The sequence below is a fragment of the Solanum dulcamara genome, chromosome 2 (genome assembly GCF_947179165.1).
Source record: "Solanum dulcamara chromosome 2, daSolDulc1.2, whole genome shotgun sequence".
NCBI lineage: Eukaryota > Viridiplantae > Streptophyta > Magnoliopsida > Solanales > Solanaceae > Solanum > Solanum dulcamara.
In genome coordinates this window covers 51,055,676-51,078,320 of record NC_077238.1, presented here as the reverse complement: position 1 = coordinate 51,078,320, position 22,645 = coordinate 51,055,676, and positions in this window count along the sequence as shown.

Below are 22,645 nucleotides of genomic sequence, written 5' to 3'. Positions count from 1 at the left end.
GTATAGTATATTAAAGAACGATTTTGCGGTACCGCAGTCGGTCTTTTTATACTTAACCCTTTTCGGAACGATCGACAATTTATTGATACGTCATGCGTCCAATGGTTGTCGTAAGTTTCAGCCTGAGTTGTCCGCTTGGGTTACCAGTCTTGCAAAAGCCACTCTTAGTCAACCTAGCGTAGAGCAAAGCCAAATCCCTAATTTAGTGCATTGGCCTAAGACGACCCAATACCCAAGGCGTATTGGGCCCATTAGAAAGACCACCTTGAGTTCAAAACGGTCCTCGGCCTAAATGGACAAGCATACCTATATGTTTAAATTTGAAGGTTTTATACGCGGTTTGGCAAACCATTGTCCCTCGGGGCTGGGAGTTTTTTTTGTAGCTTAGTCTAGTCAAAGAAGAACCTTTAGTAAATGACACTTCATCCAAAAGGCGTTGGCGTTCGGAGATGTCAAGAAATTAAGAAAGAAGGATTTTCCACGAAGGCTTAGTTAGGATTGTACCCCTGCGTGAGACTGATTATTTATATCCCTTTTTTCCATTTATGTATCCTCATTCAAATTATTCATAATATTTGTATAAATATAAGTTTTGGGGCAATGGAATGTTTCAAATGACGTAATACATCCTTCAAATCGTTAGGCCTACCTTTGGCACAAAAAGGTCACATATCTGTTTAGGATGCGCAATAATTGTTTGTGTGCTATATGCTATAACTGTTTTGTAAATATGTTGCTTTATTTGGAGACATGCTAGTCCACTCTTTTAGATTTTTTTTAGAGCCTCATAGGCATAAATATCGAGTCACTATCGATAGTGCATCCAAATATTCAATGAGTCTTTAATTTCCCAACAAAATTCGAACTTTACACTCAAATCATAAACTTTGCTTTCTCATCTCTACAAAAAAAATCAAGTGGTCGAACTACGTAGGACCTGAATTCTCCTTTGTGAGATACGTAGGCAGTCTTTCAAGGCTCGGTCCCTGTTTTTGAAGTTTTCAGTTTTCCTCATTCTTTCAAAGAAATTGAGAACTTTTTCTGCATCTAAGAAAAACAAGGGTACAAAAGTTGAAACGCAAAAAAAAATCTGTGATTCACAAGTCAACTTTTCTCACACATTTATCATAAAATTAATTTTTGTCCGTTTACTCTTTCTTCACCCATAGATTAGTTTGTCTTAAAACAAAGCAACATTTATGTGTTTAGTTCTTTATGTGATATTTTGCATTAATTATTATAAGCACAGACTAATACTTTGGCTTTTGAGTTATTCTTCTTTTTCAGGAAAAGACTAATTTATGTCGGAAAACAAACTTGCTTACTTCTCAAAGATCGAGGGTTCAACAAAGTGGTTTCTTTCTTTGTAGGGGCTGTTATCAAAGGACATCATGCGATAAATGAAAGGATCTCAATTTTGAGGTCAATTCCCTCTCCCTAACTAAGAAATTTTCTTTGTACACAGAAGAGACGACATTATTTCAAGAGAGGGGATCACGGGACAAAGAGTTCATGGGAAATAACGATGACATTAAATTTCATAAGACACCAATACACAGCCTGAAAGATAAATCAGGGGAGTCTTTGACTATGAAATCTTACTCTTATATCTTGTTACTTATTTTTTTTATAATGGCCCCGCTTTCATACTTTTCTCATATCTTTGCAGGAAAACTGTCCCCGACAATAGTCGGGGATGGTTATAACAATGTATGATTCTTTGAATAGTTGGAAGAATTCAAATCATAAGAGACAATCCTCAAGAAAAACACAACAACAATAACCAGAGCTCAAGAAATTGGAGTTATTGGAGAAGTATCAATTTGAGGAAGAAAGATATAGGGGTGATAAACATCCAACCTCTATATTGGATAAAGAATTAAAGAGATACATATTCCAAGAGTCTCCTAAAATGATGTAAAAATTCAAGATAAACAAGAAATAGACACTGAGTATGACAGCATAAAATACTGAAAGCAGAGAGCTAAATATTTGGACAAATTATTGGAAGCAAGTGTTCAACGGGATGCAAATACTAATTGAGAAATTACAGGAAAGCATAGAAAACATTGAAAGACAATCCTCTCCAGTAGAAGAATTATCCCAGATTCTGAAAAGAGCAGATAATTTCGTACAATATGTCCTCCAAAATGCACCCATTATTATCGATCATCATGACAATGAGTTATGTTATCTACAATTGTTTGCCAAGTCTGCATGAAGAGGACATTATCAATAAATAAATGTAAAGATTTTACTGGTGTTGGTGTAAAGGAATCTCGAGACTTCAAACGAGAGGTTTTGGAAAGGGGAATATCGGTAAAGAAGGGATTATTTGGGTCAAAGAATTCTCTAATATATGTTGAACTTGTGTTCAATAAGGCAAGAGAGACAATTGGTGTAAATTACATAGGAATGGAGATAACTGATCAGATAAGGAGAAGAGAAAAAATGGCGAAATTGCAAGAAGAGATAGTTGTACAGAAGGCCAAGGAGACTGAACTTAACAAAACTATTCACATAACAGAGAAAACTATGCGAGAGAAACAAATGCTTGCAACCATGTCTCATTAGATTGGATCCTTTTGTCAGGAGTGGTCAATATGTTCGAGATTTTTTCTACCACAAAATTGGATAAGGAACATCGTCAGCTTGTGAATGTAATATTGTCTTCAGGAGATTTGGTTCTTCAACTAATAAATGACATCATTGACCTTTCCAAAGTCGAATCAGGAGTAATGAAGTTGGAAGCCATAACATTCTGACCAAGAGAGGTTATAAAGCATGTTGCAACATCTCCACAGAAAATATTAACATTGGAAGACCATACCAAGTTTGTCTAAAGCTCTAAATTATTTTATATATCATATCTGCAAGAACTACGCACACCTGATTCTCATCCCGATGAGATACGTAGGCAGCCCTTCTTGGATTCGGTATTTCTTTTTTTCATAAAAAAAATGATTAAAAAAAATAGAAAATAAATAAAATAATAAATTGTGTACATATGTTAAGTGTCATATCTTCTTGGTTGGAACGAATACAGTTAGGAGCATGCGAAATATTTGGTATGATGAAAATGATTGGCTTTGTGGTAAACCATAGCTTCTGTTGGTATCTTTCATTCGTACTTTTGTGATGCTTGAAAATTCTCTTGCGGGCATTCACGGTAAGAATATAACCAACCTCATGGCTTCATGTGCATTGTGTGGTGAGCTTTAGATTAAAATTCAATTGTATCGCACTGTTGATCTAGAACTTGGCCTGATATGTATTTGAGGCGAAATCCTGAGTTATGTTTGGTTTGAGAAAGGATTGTAGGCCTTTTTTGACTCGATTGTGCCTTTCATAGCCTACCAAATAACATTAATCCCTAGTTTTCCCACTTTGAGCCTAAAACCTTTTCTTTGGAATACCACATCTTAGCCCTTTCCCTTCTGAGTGCTTACATGCACTATCCCTCTCTTGGCCCAACCTCCTTGAGCGCACCAAAAATGTGCAAATTATAGGAGAAGATCCAACTTTGAAATTGCCAAACGCAAAAGACGTAAAGTCTCCAAAGTCAAGAAAGCAAAGAAGACGTTCTCATAAAAAAAATTCATACAAGATCGATGTAAGACAAAAAGAAAACTACTTCAGCAAAAGAGGAGAAACCTCAAAAGAAAGGGGTGAAAAAGAGAAAACCTCTAACAAATAAAGACTCAAAGAAGTCAAGACAAAAGAAAGAGGTGAAAAGAGGAAAAACTCTATCAAATAAAGACTCGAAGAAGTTGAGACAAAAAAAGAGGATTAGACGTCAAAGGCATATCAATTATCAAAAGCACAAGTTTAGTGTGATGCTCAAAGAGAGATTAAGTCACTTTTATCCCAAATTAATATCTCACCCGTTCCCTAAGCCTACATTACAAGCCAATAAACAAGCCCTATATGATCTCATTCCAAATATTCTCACATTAGTGGAGACTTACATGTAGGCCAAGCATATGGTATCACAGTTGCATGCGTTGAACTTTCTTGAGAGTGTGAGTACACTTTGTAAAATGTTCTCAAATCAAACAGTTCATATATGTTCGAAATAGAACTTTCTTTATTGTGAGGGCACTTGAAACATGATGATTGGTATAATTCTAAACCTTGTTGGAAGCAGGATGAAAAAATCTTGTCGACACTTAAGTATATTTGAGGTACTACTTGAAACTATAGGAATTACCTTGAAGTCAATCTCAGTTATAAGAAAGGAAATGAGAAATATTTCTATGCATTCCTAACTGTTGATACCAATTGTAGTCAAAAATTGACTATCTCTTTACATTCACTAAAAAAAACTCTTGCATTTGTCCTTTGAAAGTGGATAGTTTGCTCTAAATAATGTAACATTAGGGTAATCCCATTGATGTGAGAAGCCTATTTTACTTCATTGGATCGTCCATATCAAACTGGTGGAATATCTCGTGTTTTTAAGCTGGAAATGTTGTAAGTAATACAGTTTTCCATGTCATTATGCTCATATTACACATGTGTCTACTGATTATCTTGTCTCAGATTTTGCAGCATTCATCATCCAGAGAATTGGAACTACATTTGACGTGATTCCTGCACCAACAGGATATGTAAGCGCCACAATGGCTCAGTCATGTTCCCCATAAGATTTTCATTTCTCTCTTTTAATGAAAACTGGGACAGAATTTTTGAGATCTTCTCAAAAATTCAGAAGAAGATACTATCTCCAGCAAGTCAAAATTGGAGATCATGTTAATATATGCAACTGGGATAAAATTTTGAGAAGATCTCAAAAATTCCACAAGAATGTCAAAATTCTTTTTTCAGCAGCTCGACATTTATCAAGAGATCTAACTGGAAAGAATTTTTGAGGAAGATCTCAAAAATTCCATCAAGAATTGTCAGAAGTTCGAAGTCAACTTCAAATAATCTCCAACATTGCTAGAATGAAGCGAACTCAAATTCAAGATGCGAGCCACCGAGGCCTCGTATAACTTCTATCAAAGACATGAGTTCCAACGAACACGAGTTGTTCAAAAAAAAAAAAATAATAAAATAAAAAAAAAATTGTCAAATCATCCAAGAAGATGACAATGCATTTCATTTCCATTGTATTTTCATTTGCCAAGAGGGCCATTCATATTTTATTTTATTCATATTATATTACCGGAGGTGGTAATATCATTTGCCAAGAGGGCCATTCATATTTTATTTTATTCATATTATATTACCGGAGGTGGTAATATCATTTGCCAAAAGGGCCATTTTCATTTCCATTGCATATTCATTGCCAAAAGAGCCATTGCATATCATTGCCAAGAGGGTCATTGCATTTTCATTTGCCAAGAGGGACATTGCATTTTCATTTGCCAAGAGTGTCATTCATATTTTATTTTATTCATATTATATTACCGGAGGTGGTAATATCATTTGCCAAGAGGGCCATTTTCATTTCTATTGCATATCATTGCCAAGAGGGCCATTGCATATCATTGCCAAAAGGGCCATTGCATATCATTGCCAAGAGGGCCATTGCATTTTCATTTGCCAAGAGGGCCATTGCATTTTCATTTGCCAAGAGGGCCATTCATATTTTATTTTATTTATATTATATTACCGGAGGTGGTAATATCATTTGCCAAGAGGGCCATTTTCATTTCTATTGCATATCATTGCCAAGAGGGTCATTGCATATCATTGCCAAAAGGGCCATTGCATATCATTGCCAAGAGGGCCATTGCATTTTCATTTGCCAAGAGGGCCATTGCATTTTCATTTGCCAAGAGGGTCATTCATATTTTATTTTATTCATATTATATTACCGGAGGTGGTAATATCATTTGCCAAGAGGGCCATTCATATTTTATTTTATTCATATTATATTACCGGAGGTGATAATATCATTTGCCAAGAGGGCCATTTTCATTTCCATTGCATATTCATTGCCAAAAGGGCCATTGCATATCATTGCCAAGAGGGCCATTGCATTTTCATTTGCCAAGAGGGCCATTCATATTTTATTTTATTCATATTATATTACCGGAGGTGGTAATATCATTTGCCAAGAGGGCCATTGCATATCATTGCCAAGAGGGCCATTCATATTATTCGTATTATATTACCGGAGGTGGTAATATCATTTGCCAAGAGGGCCATTGCATTTTCATTTGCCAAGAGGGCCATTCATATTTTATTTTATTCATATTATATTACCGGAGATGGTAATATCATTTGCCAAGAGGACCATTCATATTTTATTTTATTCATATTATATTACCGGAGGTGGTAATATCATTTGTCAAGAGGGCCATTTTCATTTCCATTGCATATCATTGCCAAGAGGGCCATTGCATATCATTGCCAAGAGGGCCATTCATATTTCATTATTCGTATTATATTACCGGAGGTGGTAATATCATTTGCCAAGAGGGCCATTGCATTTTCATTTGCCAAGAGGGTCATTGCATATTCATTGCCAAAAGGGTCATTGCATTTTCATTTGCCAAGAGGGTCATTGCATATTCATTGCCAAGAAGGTCATTGCATATATCCTACCAATGGATTTTCATTCATCCTACCGATGGACAAACAGTTATTTTGCAAACATATCCTACCAATGGATCTTCATTTGTCCTACTGATGGACAGACAGTTATTTTTCCAAGTATCCTATCAATGGATCACCATCCTACCGATAGTGCAGCATTATCCTACCAATGAATCAATGAGGATTTTTTCAACATGCAAAGAGGATGAAAGAAAGTGCGAACGACATCAAAGAGGATGCGGCACAACGTGGAATCCTTTTAGCAGCGAACTGGGACACATTCATAAGAATAATGTCAAGCTCATAGGATACGAGCTAAGGAAACGACTTCCACCACAGTAAACTACATTTCTATCGAAAGGCGTGTGGTCATTTTGGGGTTCATTCATAATTCAAAACTCGTACCAACCCCTTTTCAGAAAGATAAAGATGGAGTCGGCCAAAATTGGATTTGTCAATTTTCTTTATTCACGATCTCTGTTATCAATCATATCCAAAGAAAGGGACAGCTGTTGACACCCAATTTTGACCATCCACAACGCAAATTAGCTATCGAGTTTCTTTAAATTCGAACATTTTGAAATAATTAGCTTTTATTAAAAAAACAAAAATATTTTCATATTATTCTTAACTATTTTTATCTTTTTATAAATTTTAGTATAATATACATATTTCTATATAACTATATATTTGATTAATATTTATGTGGTTATTCAAAAATCACCTTAAAAGATTTTATTTTTACTAAATATAATGTTAATTAGGTTAGTTTAATTATAGTTTGCATTTTTGAAAAGTTTAGTTTTTTTCTAAAAAAAAAAAAAAAAAAAAAAAACAAACTCCCACATCGAAAATACATGGAAAATTTGGGATTTTTGGAGCCTATATAAAGGCTCATATTTTCATTAAGAAGAAGAAGAAGGATGAGGTTTTTTAACCACCCCAAAGTTAGAAATTTTCTTAACTTAGCTAGGATTTTGGACTTTTGTCCCCAGCCTAAAAGTTGTGAAAATTTCTAGCTTTCAATCTATATTTTCTTCACGGAAAATAGGAGATTGAAGTTGAAATTTAGGCTAACAACCCACGAAGGTTCGAGTCTAAACTTTTTTTTAAAATCTTTTTCTTTGTTTTGTAGATTGGAGTTCCATCAAGCTATTGGGTGGTGGTGAAGTTGTCTTCCGCTCATCGTTTTCAATCTTGGCCCGAAAAGAGGTAAAATATTTTTTCAGTTTTATTTTACTTAATTATTTCACGTTTTATATTTAGTTGATTCATAGTCTTATTTTTTTAGTTAGTATGTATATAAGAATAATTAGAATTAAGGATATAAATTTGTTATAGTTAGCATGTGTTAGGATTAATTAGCTAGCATGTGTTAGAGTTAATTAACTAAAATATGTTAGGATTATTTCATTAAAGCACTTAGTTTTGTTCATTATTTTTCCAAGTAGTTTGATATTATTATTATTACTATTATTATTATTATTGTTTGTTCTTATTATTATTGTTGTTGTTATTATTATTGTTGTTCTTATTATTGTTGTTGTTTTTATTATTGTTGTTGTTGATTACTATTATTATTATTATTATTATTATTGTTCTTATTATTGTTGTTATTGTTGTTGTTGTTATTATTGTGTTCTTCTTATTGTTGTTGTTGTTGTTGTTGTTATTATTATTATATTATTATTATTATTATTATTGTTGTTGTTGTTGTTGTTGTTATTTTTATTGTTGTTGTTCTTGTTAGTATTATTGTTGTTGTTCTTGTTATTATTATTGTTATTCTTATTATTATTATTGTTGTTGTTCTTCTTCTTATTATTATTATTATTATTATTGTTGTTGTTGTTGTTCTTATTATTATTATTGTTGTTCTTCTTCTTATTATTATTGTTCTTATTATTATTATTATTATTGTTGTTGTTCTTATTATTATTATTGTTGTTATTATTATTGTTGTTCATGTATTATTTATTGTATTTATATTGATTCGAGTTGTAATAATTTAGTTACTTATGTTAGTTATACTTTCTTAGATATTAATTTTAATTTATTTTAACCTAATTAGATTCCCCTAAAGATAAACCAATTCATGTTAAGTTTACTCTTTAAATGATTTTCTACCTTTACTTATTTATTTGATAAACTTTTACTTTTTTATATATACATCTATATTATTTTCAATGTTTAAGTTTAATTTTTTTTTTCTAAAAAATAATTCTAAAGTCTTCATTTCATTTTAAATTAATATTTTTAAAAGTTAGTCAAATAATTTTCAAATCGTCGGATAACCGCGCGTTAGCGGCCACTTTGAATGCTTAACACCTTCTCAAAGTGGAAATAAGAACCTCGTACCTTTTTCTCTGAATTTTTAAGACTTAAATCTGTTAGGGTCTTTTAAATTAAGTTTTCTTAATTTTCTTTAAAAAATTAAGTGGCGACTCCCTTTTTTTCTAAAATTGATTTTTTCTCTAAAAAGTTGAAATTAATTTTAAATCGTCTTTTTTCTATATAACAATACACAGGTAAAAAATTTTGTTCATAATAATCTTCCCTCAAAACCAGAATACAAATGATTTATTAGATGGCAAATGATTTTGTCTGAATATTCATTTGATATTGAAATTATTCGGACTGACAAAAATGTAGCAGTGGATTTTCTCACCAGAGATGGAAGAAATTAAAAACCATCTGCAGGATATCGATAAAGGTTTCAAAGATACTCAAACAACAGTTTCTAATATTATCGAAATAGCTAATTTTGATTGTGAACAACTGATTGCTGACAAATTAATCAGCATATGTGCCCAGATAACATCCAAAATTGGACAATGCAGTGATTTTTATGATATTGTTAATAGCTTGATAAAAGTGCAAGAGAATGATAATACTTCGACAACTATAGAGGGACAACATAAGTATGAAAAAAATATCTTTTAGACCCCAATTGCCTCAAGAAGGAGTTACTTTGGAATCTAAAGAAAATTCGATAAGTTTCTTCAAGCAATCGGAGATCAAGAACAAATAATGAGAGATTTATTTTCTCTCAAAACTACTCCAAACAGATACATTGATTTTATAGGGATATACCCTCGAACCAATTACTTAAAGATTTATCTCCACAATAAATTAGATACTGGTACGATTTTGGAGTTGTAAATTCTATTTATCTTATGTCTCTAAATTTTCCAGAGATTAGTAGATTATTGTTATGGTACAAGATGTAGTAAAAGATTGTTATCTCAATAAGCCAATGATTACTGTAAAGGATATTTTGGTCCTTAAGTTTATTTTTGTCGGACCGAATTTTTACAAAGATGAATGATATCCCACCTACCATTTCATGCAAATTGGAAAGGCTGACAATTTTAATATCATAAACAATTTTCAAGAAAAATCTTTTCAAAGATTTATCGAAAAAAATACGCATTACCGACGTGCTATTGGATTAAGAATTGTACAACAAAATATGGAGCACAACTTTAAAAAAGAATTTACGACTTATGGAGGAACAAAAATACATTTCTCTATCTTGATTGCCCTGGCAAAAAATACTCCGCCAGCCGCCAAATGATATATGGAAACCAAGATGGATTTAATCAATAAAGGAATTATTAAATTCATCGCTCAGGCTCAACAAAGATTGTGCGAAATGAGAAAACAAACAAAAGGTACATGTGAATTTTGCTCTCCAAAAAAGGAAAAGATGATAGCAGATGTCATGTCAACATCTTTCGAATAAAACAGAGACCGATGGACGGATAGAAGAAGATAAGGAATGAAGAAGATAAGAAGAAAGAAAAAGTTGATAGCGACCCCTTTTTTTCATTTTATAAATAGACATAGCATTGGTGGTCCTATATACCAACTGGGTGAGGGGGTCCAGAAAATCGATAGTTCAATAAATCTATAATCTGTGTGGTTATTTTTATATCTAATAGTATAATCATTTTGTTTAACAAATAAAATTAATCCTCCTAAGGGGGAATATGTTATGTCTAAAGAAATCATAATATCAAAAATTGAGTAACTTTTCTGAGCAGCTGATATTATAACAGTATAACATATTAACTTAAATAAAAAGCCAAGGGTCCAACATGCTTCCATACCTATCCCACTTTGACCGCAAATACTTCGGGTATCCGCCGAGATTTTTACTAAACATTTCATTTTCAACCTATCACTAGGTAACTTCCCTTGGCATTGTTTTAGAATATCACAGTACAACCTATCTTCGTTTCCTACTTCTAGGAGTAAGGATAATATGGAAGGGGAGTTTTTTCTTTTTATAAAAGGAAAGGAATTATAAACTAATAATAAAGATACTCAAGAAAGATACTCACGAACTTAGTTTTTATTCATAACTAATATTTTTCAAGGATGGAGAAGAGCGGATTCCAGTTTCGATGGTCCTTCTCGTTTACATATGATCTCCTTTTATAGAAGGAGGAACGGACTTCAACTACGGACTTTAAACTAATATTTTATAAATGAAAAATGACTTGACAACGACATTATACCTAAACTTTTAAAAGAAGAAAAAGAGGATAAAGACTTGTCATATATTATTACAAGAAGACAAATTAGGTGGGACCCTATGTTTCTATATGATTAAAAAATAACAAAGGGGTCACTATCATTCTTATTTCAAGAATCTTCTTCTTATCTTCTTATCTACCTATCTTCTTAGCGTGGTATCACTTCTTATCTTCTAGCCTTGACTTCATGCCATGCTTATCTTCTTGCCATATCTTCATTCATCTACCTTGTGTCTAATCCGTAGATGTTGACATGGCATCTTCTATCATTTTCTCTCTTTTTGGAGAATAAAATTCGCATGTACCTTTGGCGTGCTTGCTCATTTTGCACAATCATTGCTGAGCCTGAGGGATGGACTTAATAATATCTTTATTAATTAAATCTATATTTGTCTCCATATACCATTTAGCTGCCGACGGAGTGTTCTTTGCCAGGGCAATTAAAATAGGAGAATGTATTTTGGTTCCTCCATAAGTTCTAAATTATTTTTTGAAACTATGTTCCATATTTTGTAAAACAATTCTTAATCCAATAGCACGTCTGTAGTGTGTATCTTTTTCAGTAAATCTTTGAAAATATTTTTCTTAGAAATTGTTTATAATATTAAAATCGTCAGCCTTTCCAATTTGCATGAAATGGTAGGTAGGATATCGTTCATCTTTATAAAAATCCGGTCCGACAGAAATAAACTTAAGGACCAAAATATCTTTTACAGTAATCGTTAGGTTATTGAGATAACAATCTTTTACTCCATCTTGTACCCATGACGGTAATCTACTATTCTTTGGAAAATTTGAAGACATAAGATAAATAGAATTTTCAGCTCCAAAATTGTATCAGTACCTAATTTCTTGTGGAGATGAATCTTGTAAGTAATTGATTCGAGGGTATATCCCTGTAAAATCAATGTATCTGTTTGGAGTGGTTTTAAAACAAAATAAATCTCTCATTATCTGTTCTTGTTCTCCGATGGCTTGAGGTAACTCATCAAAATTTTCTTTAGATCCCAATGTAACTCCTTTTTGAGGTAATTAGGGTCTAAAAGATATTTTTTCATACTTATTTTGTCCCTCCATAGTTGTGGAAGTATTATCACCCTTTAGAACTTTTATCAAGCTATTAATAATATCATAAGAATCACTGCATTATCCAATTTTGGACATTATCTGGGCACATATGCTGATTAATTTATCAGCAATCAGTTTTTCATAATCAAAATTAGCTATTTCGATAATATCAGAAACTGTTGTTTGAATATCTTTGAAACACTTATCAATATCCTGCAGATGGTTTTTAATTTCTTCCATCTCTGGTGAGAAAATCTGTTGCAATGTTTTTGTTAGTCCGAATAATTTCAATATCAAAAGAATAATCAGACAAAAGCATTTTTCATCTAATAAATCGTTTGTATTCCGGTTTTGACGGAAAATAATTATGAACAAAAGCTTTTACCTGTGTATTATCAGTTCTGAGGGTAAGTCATTTTGGTAGTAACAAGTAATAGAACTTCTAACAATTTTTTACTACTGCTAATAATTCTTTAATCTATTTTTGAAATTTTTCTTGGTCTTCAGTACTGTATCTCATTGGTTTTACTTTAATAACTCTATCTTTATCTTTTATTTTTAGCTTGACTTCTATCTTATTTTTATCCCAAAATTCTAAGGGATTTTCAGAAAAAAATATTATAATTTTTGTTTGATCATATCCAAGCTTTCTTCTAATTTATTGAATGTTATATGATATTCTAGCAGAGGATATTGCTGATTTATTATCTAAGGGTTGTTCCAATTAGTATCATATTGTAGAGAGGGATTGTTTTTTGAAAAAATTAGTTTGTTTTAATATCCTATATCACCACGCTGAGCTGTGCGGGGTTTAAATTTAATAGGTAATCTTTTTGAATAAGCAGTTTTAAAATATTTTACAACAATCGTATGTTGACAAGGAGTCTTAAATTTTATTTGAAATAAAACTCTGTCGTATAATACACTATGAAACATTTCTAAAAAGTTATTTCCTAACTATACATCTTGTCTGGTATTATAAAAATAAAATGGATGACATTTTATTAAAAAATATCCTAATAGTATAATATGTTGAGCAATGCCCCCAGACATTATTATAATATTATTTGATATATCTTCCTCCTCGGGTAATGGGTAAATCTTGATGATATTGTTAGGGAAATATTTCTGGTTTACAATAATATTTTTCCGATCAATTGTCTATATAAGATCCAAAACATTCTGCTTTATAATCTTTATACGTTATTCCAATAGAAATATATATATACTATATTGACTTGTCATTTTGATATAAAAATTATCTTATCATTGTAAGTAATCTTGTTACATTGATCAAGTATATCTTAAGGTTTTACATTATTTAGGAAAGTAGTTCCTAATAGGATTTCTAAAGTATCATTATTTCCTTCTGGTTCAAGTAGTAATCTTATAGGTATGGTGTTATCTTCGAATTTTATAATTATTTCTATTATGTTTGCTATTTCATGTCTTTTTCCGTTAAAATCAGTGTTAAGATATTTATTATTTAATTTATACTATTGAAGGTGGTTACATAGCCTATAGCTAATGTAATTTTCACTAGCACCTGTATCTATTAGGATATTCATGGAAATGAACTTTATTCCATTAAAATATTCTACCTTTATCTTATAATTTTTTATTTCATTGTTTTTTGGTTCTAATATAGGTCGTATAAATATCTCTGATTGTGTTTTTCTTATTAACACAGATGGATTTATAACTCGAGTTTATCAAACGACAATCGAGATGTTCACTCTTGTTGATTATACAAGGGTTTATGTTGTAAATTTAAGTCTAATGACGTATCTTCTATTTCTTGTATCTTGGCTATACTAGGCATTTGTATTTTACTGACTTCTTCAAATAAATAGGGATAATCGATTGTATCTTTTATAGAAAAGCAATCTGAATGATGAGTATTTGAAATTGCATATGAAATAACATAAGTTATTGAATATGGCCTACTGTTTTTATGAAAGAATTCTTTTCTTTTAAAATCTTGTATTAAACTTAGAGTTTTATCAAAATCTCTATCCAAAAGATGGTATAAAATTCTTGGATATATATTGAACTTAATCTTTCCATATAGTAGATTTCCTCGTAAGATTCCTAAACAGGTCTCTTCCCTGTTTATTGTCCTGTTATCTATAATAGCTAAATCTATTGGGGTATCTAACTCTTCTCTAAATATAGATTTTATTATTATCTAGATAGCTCCTATATGTATACATCCAAGAGTATTTTGAATTTCTATATTTATTTTTCATAATTTATCTTGAATATCTTTTTTAGATAGTAACAGTATCATTACTTTATTAGAAGTAACCGAAACTTCTAAAGTTCTTTCTTGGATATTTAATCCGTAAAATAAATGATGTTTTCTTTTTCTTAATCCTAATCTTTCAAGAGTATTTACTTCAAATCATGAGTAATTAGTTAAAGAAAATTTTCATTTTGCATTTGTTTTAATTTTTTGTAATGACCCGTTAGGTAATTTTGAGAATGAGACTTCTTTCTTTCAGAAAGGACTCCTTCCATATATTTAAATTTGGAATTTTGACTATTCGATAACTTCAGTTAATTAATTGACGGTGATTTTAAATAATTAATTTAATTGATGGGCTAAAGTGTTAATTTATTTAATACTTATACCACTTTTTTTATATTTAATAAAATAGGTTAGTGGGGTTTGTTATCTTAGTACATAATTAATTAGAAAAAGAAGGAAATAAATAATAATAAAAGAAAAGAAAAAAATAAAATAAAATATATATATGTAAAATCTGATGGCATTAATCCATCAGATGTATAAAGCAGTGGTGTAAAGTAAACAAGTAAGCGAACACAGAAATTGGAAAACAAATACGTAGGAAGAAAGAAAAAAAGGGGAAAAAAATAAAGGAGAAGAGAAAAATAGGGATTTTCATTCCAAAGCGTCGAGGTAATTATTCCCATCCTTTCCATTAAATTTTTATATGATTATGAACATATTTTTAGGGTATATTGGTGGAGAAATAACGCTGAAATAAGAAAATATGACCCTAGGGTTCTTCACATAAAATCTTGATTTGGGGGCCGAATAACGATTCGTTTTAGCTGAAATTTTACATGTGAGTTGACACAATTTTTTATCCAAAAATAAATATAGCAATATGGGTGTCCTTGGATTCGTATTCTAATAAATATTATGTATTTGAACAGATTTTAATCATTAGAACGTGTTACGAAAGGCTCAAGGTTTAAAGTGATTATTCAATTTAATTGAGGTTTTAACCTTAGTTTTGAAATTCAGAAAATATGAGAGTTGACATATTAAGTGGCATCAAGATTAGGAACGTATTTATAGATCTGCTTAAATTTTTGGGTCAAGGCTAGACCTATGGTAATAAGGATGTTGTTAGTTTCAAAATCTTATTGTGATTATTTATTTGACTAGATTACGTTGATTTGGAGGCCCAACGAAAAGGGAAGGCTCAAATCCCGGAGTGATTGCTTGATTAATTAAGGCAAGTGAATTTCTAAACCTCAATTTAAGCTTGTAGATGCTTGTATTTCCATGTTATGTGTATTAGAGAGTAATGAGAATTGTACTGGATTATTGACTGTATGATTGGCCTTCAAAATAGAGATAAGGGGTATAAAATGGTGATCTAATAACATGTATTGGTGGAATTCATATGTTGTGATTATGAATTTATTTTGGACATGTGAAATGACTATATTGATGTGAGATAGGAAAAATTATTATTCTTGTCATGCTATTATCATGAATTATATGAACATGAATTGATTGCATTGATTCTGACATATTGCGTTGAGACTGAAAATGATATGAAATAAAAGGGGTCAAGCTACACGCTCCATAGTAGGTATTATGAAACAAAGGGGTCAGCCCACACACTCCATGGCAGGATATGTATATTAAGGAGACGTGCCACACGCTCCGTGGCAGGTCACATGAAAAGAAATGTCCCCCATGGGTTCCAGAGTGTAATTCAACGGATGTGTACCGATAGGACAAACACGCATTGTCTCATTGCATTGGATCACATTTTGTTGATATTTGTGAATTCGTGTTTACCCTTTTATTGCTCTATATATACTGAACTTGACTTGATGTGATTCATGGATGAGACTATTGATGAGTATTCGTGGACTGTATTACTGTTATTATTGTACAAGTGTAGAGTTAGGCTGGCTTGATGCAGGTTGTAGTTAAGGAGTTTCGGTTGGGAGGACAGGAGTACTTGTATCTATTGAACTTTGCTTAGTTTTAATTGTCCACTTGCTGAGTACCGTGTTATTTTATACTCACCCATTTCTTCTACACTTATATAGGTTGTGAGCCCGGATCTGCTTGATCTCCTAGTATTTCCTACCAATTTTGAGGCTATCATCTCAAGTGTTGAGGTAGCTGTTACATCCATCTATCGGATACCTCTTACTCTTTAATATATTTTAGTCCAATTCTAGAGACAAAGAAATTGTGACTGTATTTTCCTTTTGTACTTTGTTAATGTATTAGTGGCTTGTACACATGACAATCAATCTTGGGGGAGTTTGAATTTGTTTTACGTATTTTTGGTTAAGTTAAATTTGATTTATTTCCTTTTCTTCCACATCTACTTTCCGTTGGGTATTAGGCTGACTTGTCTCGGTGGATTTAGATGAGTGTCATCACACCCGGATCTGAATCGTGACAAGTATATTCTTTCTTTTTATAATATCTAGCTTTTCTCTTTTTGAAATATTTTTTTAAAGAGTTTCTTCTCTTTATATTTTCTTTTAATATTTTTGTAATAGTAGGGACTTTCACATCCAATCATTATAAGCATTTTTGGATTATCACAACATAAACTTATTTTTTTTCTTAATCCTTTTGTTGCTTTAGCTAATATGGCATCTGCACACCAAGTACTAAGCTTATCTTTTAAATGAGTTATTCTTTTTCCTCAAGCATCAGCTGTACCAAGATTCTAAGTATCTATTAACTTTTAAATCCAAGGATTTGGGATTTTAGTAAAAAACATTGGTAAATACATTTCCGTATTTTTTACTCTGTTATAGACATAGTAATAGTAATCTTGAAAGAAACAAATATATTTATCTATTTCACATATATCACATAATTGTAATTGTAACAAAGCAATTTTGTATTTTTTAATCGTTGCAGGATCTTTTAAAATATTACCTTCTCCGGCAAATTTTAATCTTATAGCTTCTATAACCCTTCTAATTAAATTAGCACTATTATCATCGGTACCAAAAATATTATTTTTAGTGGCATCATTTAAGTTTTGCCAAAATCTTAGCACACTATTTAATAGACTTCGTTCTATAAAATATTTAGTTGTGTCAAAATCTATTTTTTTATTGTTACTGTTATCCTTAAAGAAGTTTTCCATTTATCTATAGCTTCTTCAGTATTATTGATACAATCTAAATATAGATATATTCTAAATGGATTAATCGCTTTATTTTTTATTGATCCTATGGGTGTATGACTATATTTTGATCTTAACGCAGAGTTTATACCTGCATAAGCCCTAGCAGGTTTATTAAAATTTGTTCGGCTAGTTTCATCCTGAGTAGAAAGTTCAGTAATATTATGATTAAAATCTATTTCTTCTGATTTGATAGTATCCATTTTTAAGTTTATCATATCACCTTCATTTTTTAATTTGGTCTCTTTTATATTTATTATAAGATTATCTATTTTAGAATTTTCTGAGTCAGAGCTTACCATTTTAAATTATTTCCTCCGTATCCTTCAGGTATTTTTATTTTTAAAATGTGGGAACCTATGATATTTAAGATTTTACTTATAGGTTCTTTATCAATTTTTATTTCTTTTTTATTTAGTATATCTTTTAAAGTTTGAATTTCTTTAACTATTAAATTCTCATAGTAAATTATCGTTCTCTGTATTTCATATAAATCTTTCTCTATCTTTAGAGGATCTTGTTCATTAAGTAAATTATAGTTGATTTTATTATTCATTTTATCCTATACTAGCCGGATGTTGTTTAAAATAATAACTTCTAAGTAATTTTATATTATCTTTTTCTAATAATAATTCCTCATTATTAGCAATCATTACTTCTTGTGTTTTCTTTATTTGTTCAATCTTTGTAGTGTCTAATTTTTCTAAATAATTTTTTATAAGATTCTTATTTTATCTTAGCTATTTTTAAATTTTTCTAAAAGGTTTGTATAAATGATAATCTAGTTTTATGTCGGAAAAGAAACTTTTCATTATCCAAAGCTAGAGGAATGAGTATCGGTTTCATCTTTAATTCTTTTTATATTATTAGTTAATCCTTTTATTATTATACCATAATCTGATAATATTTGTTCGGTTCTAGATATGATGGTTTTATCCGTATTATCTTGTTTTAGTAACACTAATATTTTTTTATATTTCTCTCTGCCTGCTTGGCTATCATGTAGATGTTTTTTAAATTTCCATAGAAAATTATTATCTATTTTTATTTCAGCAAAAGAAGGACGGTTTTTTATTCTATATCATTAATGTTTTTATCTCATCTCAATGCTTCAGTTATTTTATCAAATTTATTTTCATTACTTTCTTGTCTAATCTTGGTATCTAAAGTTGACATTTTTTTGTGTAATATCGACTTCTACGTCTTTAACATCTATCATAACTCTGATACCAACTGGGTGAGAGATCCAGAAAATCGCTGGTTCGATAGATCTATTATCTGCATGGGTATATTTTCATATATAATAACATAATCATTTTATTTAACAAATAAAATTAATCCTCCTAAGGGAGAATATGTTATATCTAAAGAAATCATAATATCAGAAATGGAGTAACTTTCCTGAGCAACATAATATTATAACACTATAACATCTTAACTTAAATAAAAAGTTAAGGGTCCAACACGCTTCCATACCTATTCCGCTTTGACCAAAAATACTCCGGATATCCGCCGAGACTTTTACTAGACGTTTAAGTCTCAACCTGTCACTAGGTAACTAGGCTATACTGTAATATTATGAAGGAACGCCAAGGAAAGTTACCTGATGATAGGTTGGGACTGAAACGTCCAATAAAAATCTCGACGGATATTCGGAGTATTTGCGGTCAAAACAGGATAGGTATGAAAGCGTGTTGGACCCTTAACTTTTTATTTAAGTTAACAAATTATACTGTTATAATATTATGTTGTTCATGAAAGTTACTCTATGTTTAATTATTATGTTGATTATAGAGATAACATATTTCCCCTTAGGAGGATTAATTTTACTTGTTAAACAAGATGATTGTGTTATTAGATTTGAAAATATACCACTCAGATTATTTACTTATTGAACCAGCGATTTTCTAGGCCCCCTCTCACAATTGGTATCAGAGTCATGATAGATGTTAAAAACTTAAAAGTAGATATTACACAAAAGATTTCCACTTTACATATTAAGATTAGACAAGAAAATAGTGAAGACAAATTTGATAAAATAACTGAGGCATTAAAATGCGATAAATTTTTTAATGATATGTATACAAAATGAAAAAGCAACCCCCTTTCAGTGATATAAGGATATATAATTTCATACTTTGAAAATTTAGAAGACATATAAGGAATAACCAAGAAGGCAGAGACAGCTTTAAAAAATTCATATGTTTGCTCCAACAAGAGGATAAGTACGAGGCTTCCATAACCCGGGCTCAAAAAATATTAGCTGACTATAATATGGTTATTGAAGTACTAACAAATAATGTAAAACTCATCAAAAATGAAATTAATACACATCCTTCTAATATAGGATAATGAAAAAATTACCATCCTTTTCAGATATAAGACTAGATTATCGTCTATATTGGACTTTTCAGAAAAAATATAAAAGTTGCTAAGATAAAAGAAGAATCTTATCAAAAATATTTAGAAAAATTAGATACTACAAAGATTGAACAAATAGAAAAAACACCAGAGGCAATAATTGCAAATATTGATGAGATATTATCAAAAAAAGATTATATAAAATTACGTTGCAGTTATTATTTTAAATAGCATCCAACTAGTTTAGGATAAAATGGACAATAAAACTAATTATAAGTTACTTAATGAAGAAGATCCTCTAAATATAGAGCAAGATTTGTACAAAATACCAAAAATAATAATTTACTTTGGAAACTTAATAATTCAAGAAAATCAGGCTTTAAAAGACTTGGTAAATCAAAAGAATACAAAATCTTAAAAGAACCTATAACCAAAACCACAGAGATGATAGGATCTGATATTGCTAAAATAAAAATATCTGAATGATACGGAGGAAATAATTTAAAATGCTAAGCTCCGATTCAAAAAATTCTGAAATAGATAATCTTATAATAAATATAAAAGAAACAAGTTAAAAAACGAAGGTGATATGATAAATTTAAAAATGGATACTAAAAAATCAGAAGAAGTAGATTTTAATCATAATATTACAGAGTTTCCTACTAAGGCTGAAATTAGTCGAACAAGTTTCAATAAACCCTCTAGGGCTTATGCAGGTATAAACGCCGCACTAAGCGCAAAAGATAGCCATACCCCTATAGATTGTATCATTAAAATTGAAGAAGCTATAGATAAATGGGAAACTTTCTTAAGGATAGCAGTAACAGTAAAAAAATGAATTATGATACAACTAAACACTTTATAGAACAAAGTTTATTAAATAGTGTATTAAGATTTTGGCAAAACCTCAACGAAGCCACTAAAAATGATATTTTTGACACTAATAATATTGCTAACTTAATTACAAGAGCTATAGAAGCCATAAGATTAGAATTCGCTAGAGAAGGTACCTTCTTAAAATACTCAGCAACGATTAAAAAATATGAAATTGCGTTATTAAAGACTATAATTATATGATATGTGTGAAATAGATAAATATATTTGTTTCTTTCAAGATTATTATTAATATGATTATTATAGAGTAAAAAATATAGAAATATATTTACCAATATTTTTTACTAAAATCCCAAACCCTTGGGGTAAAAAGTTAATAGATACCTATAACCCTTGTACTGCCGATACCTTAGGAAAAACAATAACTCACTTAAAGGATATGTTAAGCACATGGTTTGCAGACGCCATACTAGCTAAAGCAACAAAAGAATTAAGAAAGAAAATAAGTCTATTTGTGATAATCCAAAAATGTGAATAATGATTGGATGTGAAAGTCCTTATTATTATTACAAAAAGATTAAAAGAAAATATAAAAAGAAGAAACTCTTAAAAAAAATATTTCAAAAAGAAAAAAAGCTAAATATATAAAAAGAAAGGATATACCAGTAATAAAAAACTATTTTTCAAGAGAAATAATAAAAGAAAAAAATCAAAGGAATGCAGATCTTATTACTATAAAGAAATAGGACATTATGCTAATAGATGCCCAAAGAAATTTGCTAATAATAGCAAAAAAATAGAAATTAATGAAGATATTAAAGAAATGATAAAATCAGAAATTTTTTGTAACACCCCCTAAAACATTGTATGTAGGTATTTCAATTCTCGACGAAAATGATACAGCCTCTGTATTTTGGGCATAACTTTTCATAGGTTTGTCCAAATTAGGTGATTCAAATTTCTGAGTAACCACAACGTCATTACCTACAACTTCCATGAAGACCATATCTTATGATTCGGAGTGTAAATTAATCTTTGCAAGACATAGTGCTGTGACAGAATGGAGTATTTGTAGAAGAAAATTCATATCTCACTGTAGATTGATTCAAATTAGATGATTCTTGAACTAAATGAAACTAGACTTCTATATCAACAATTATTATGAGACACCAAATCCTAATAAGGAATGTATCTTGTTCAAACTCAGCTTCGAAAACAGATATTCTGTTAAATAAGAATTCATCTCACCTACCATAGAAAAATCTAGATACATTTGACATCACTAATGACATCAATTGCCCTCCATTTGACATCATCCATGATATCAATATATTCCATTAAATATTCAGATTTTGTTTATAATTATTTTATTTATTGTTTGGTCCCTCTTTCCCACCTATAAATACCCACCTTATTTCCTCATTTTATTCATCAAGCTTTCTTAAGCAATTCTTCTCTCTATATACTTCTTTACTCATTCTCAAATATAGTTTTAGTTTTAGTAGTATAAAAATACTACTTCGGTGATTCTTACACTCCGGATAGTACACAAAATGCTCCGGCGAGAAGAAAAGGCTAGGGGTCCAAGAGTGTTCCAATTCAGAGTAAAGCTTCGAATTTAAGGTATGTAAGGCTTTCATAGCATTGGATTGAGTTCGTCCATGCGCTCAATATTTAAATTCATTATAATTGAGTTATAGTTGAGTTTTATCCAAATCTTGAATTTTAAATGAATTAATTCTTCTTCTATTGAGTTAGATATATTTATGTATTAATATTATTATTGTTATCTCTCATATTACTGGAATTATTATTCATGACTACTTTCCCATGAATCCTAATTGATTTGATGTTCATGAATATTTTTGC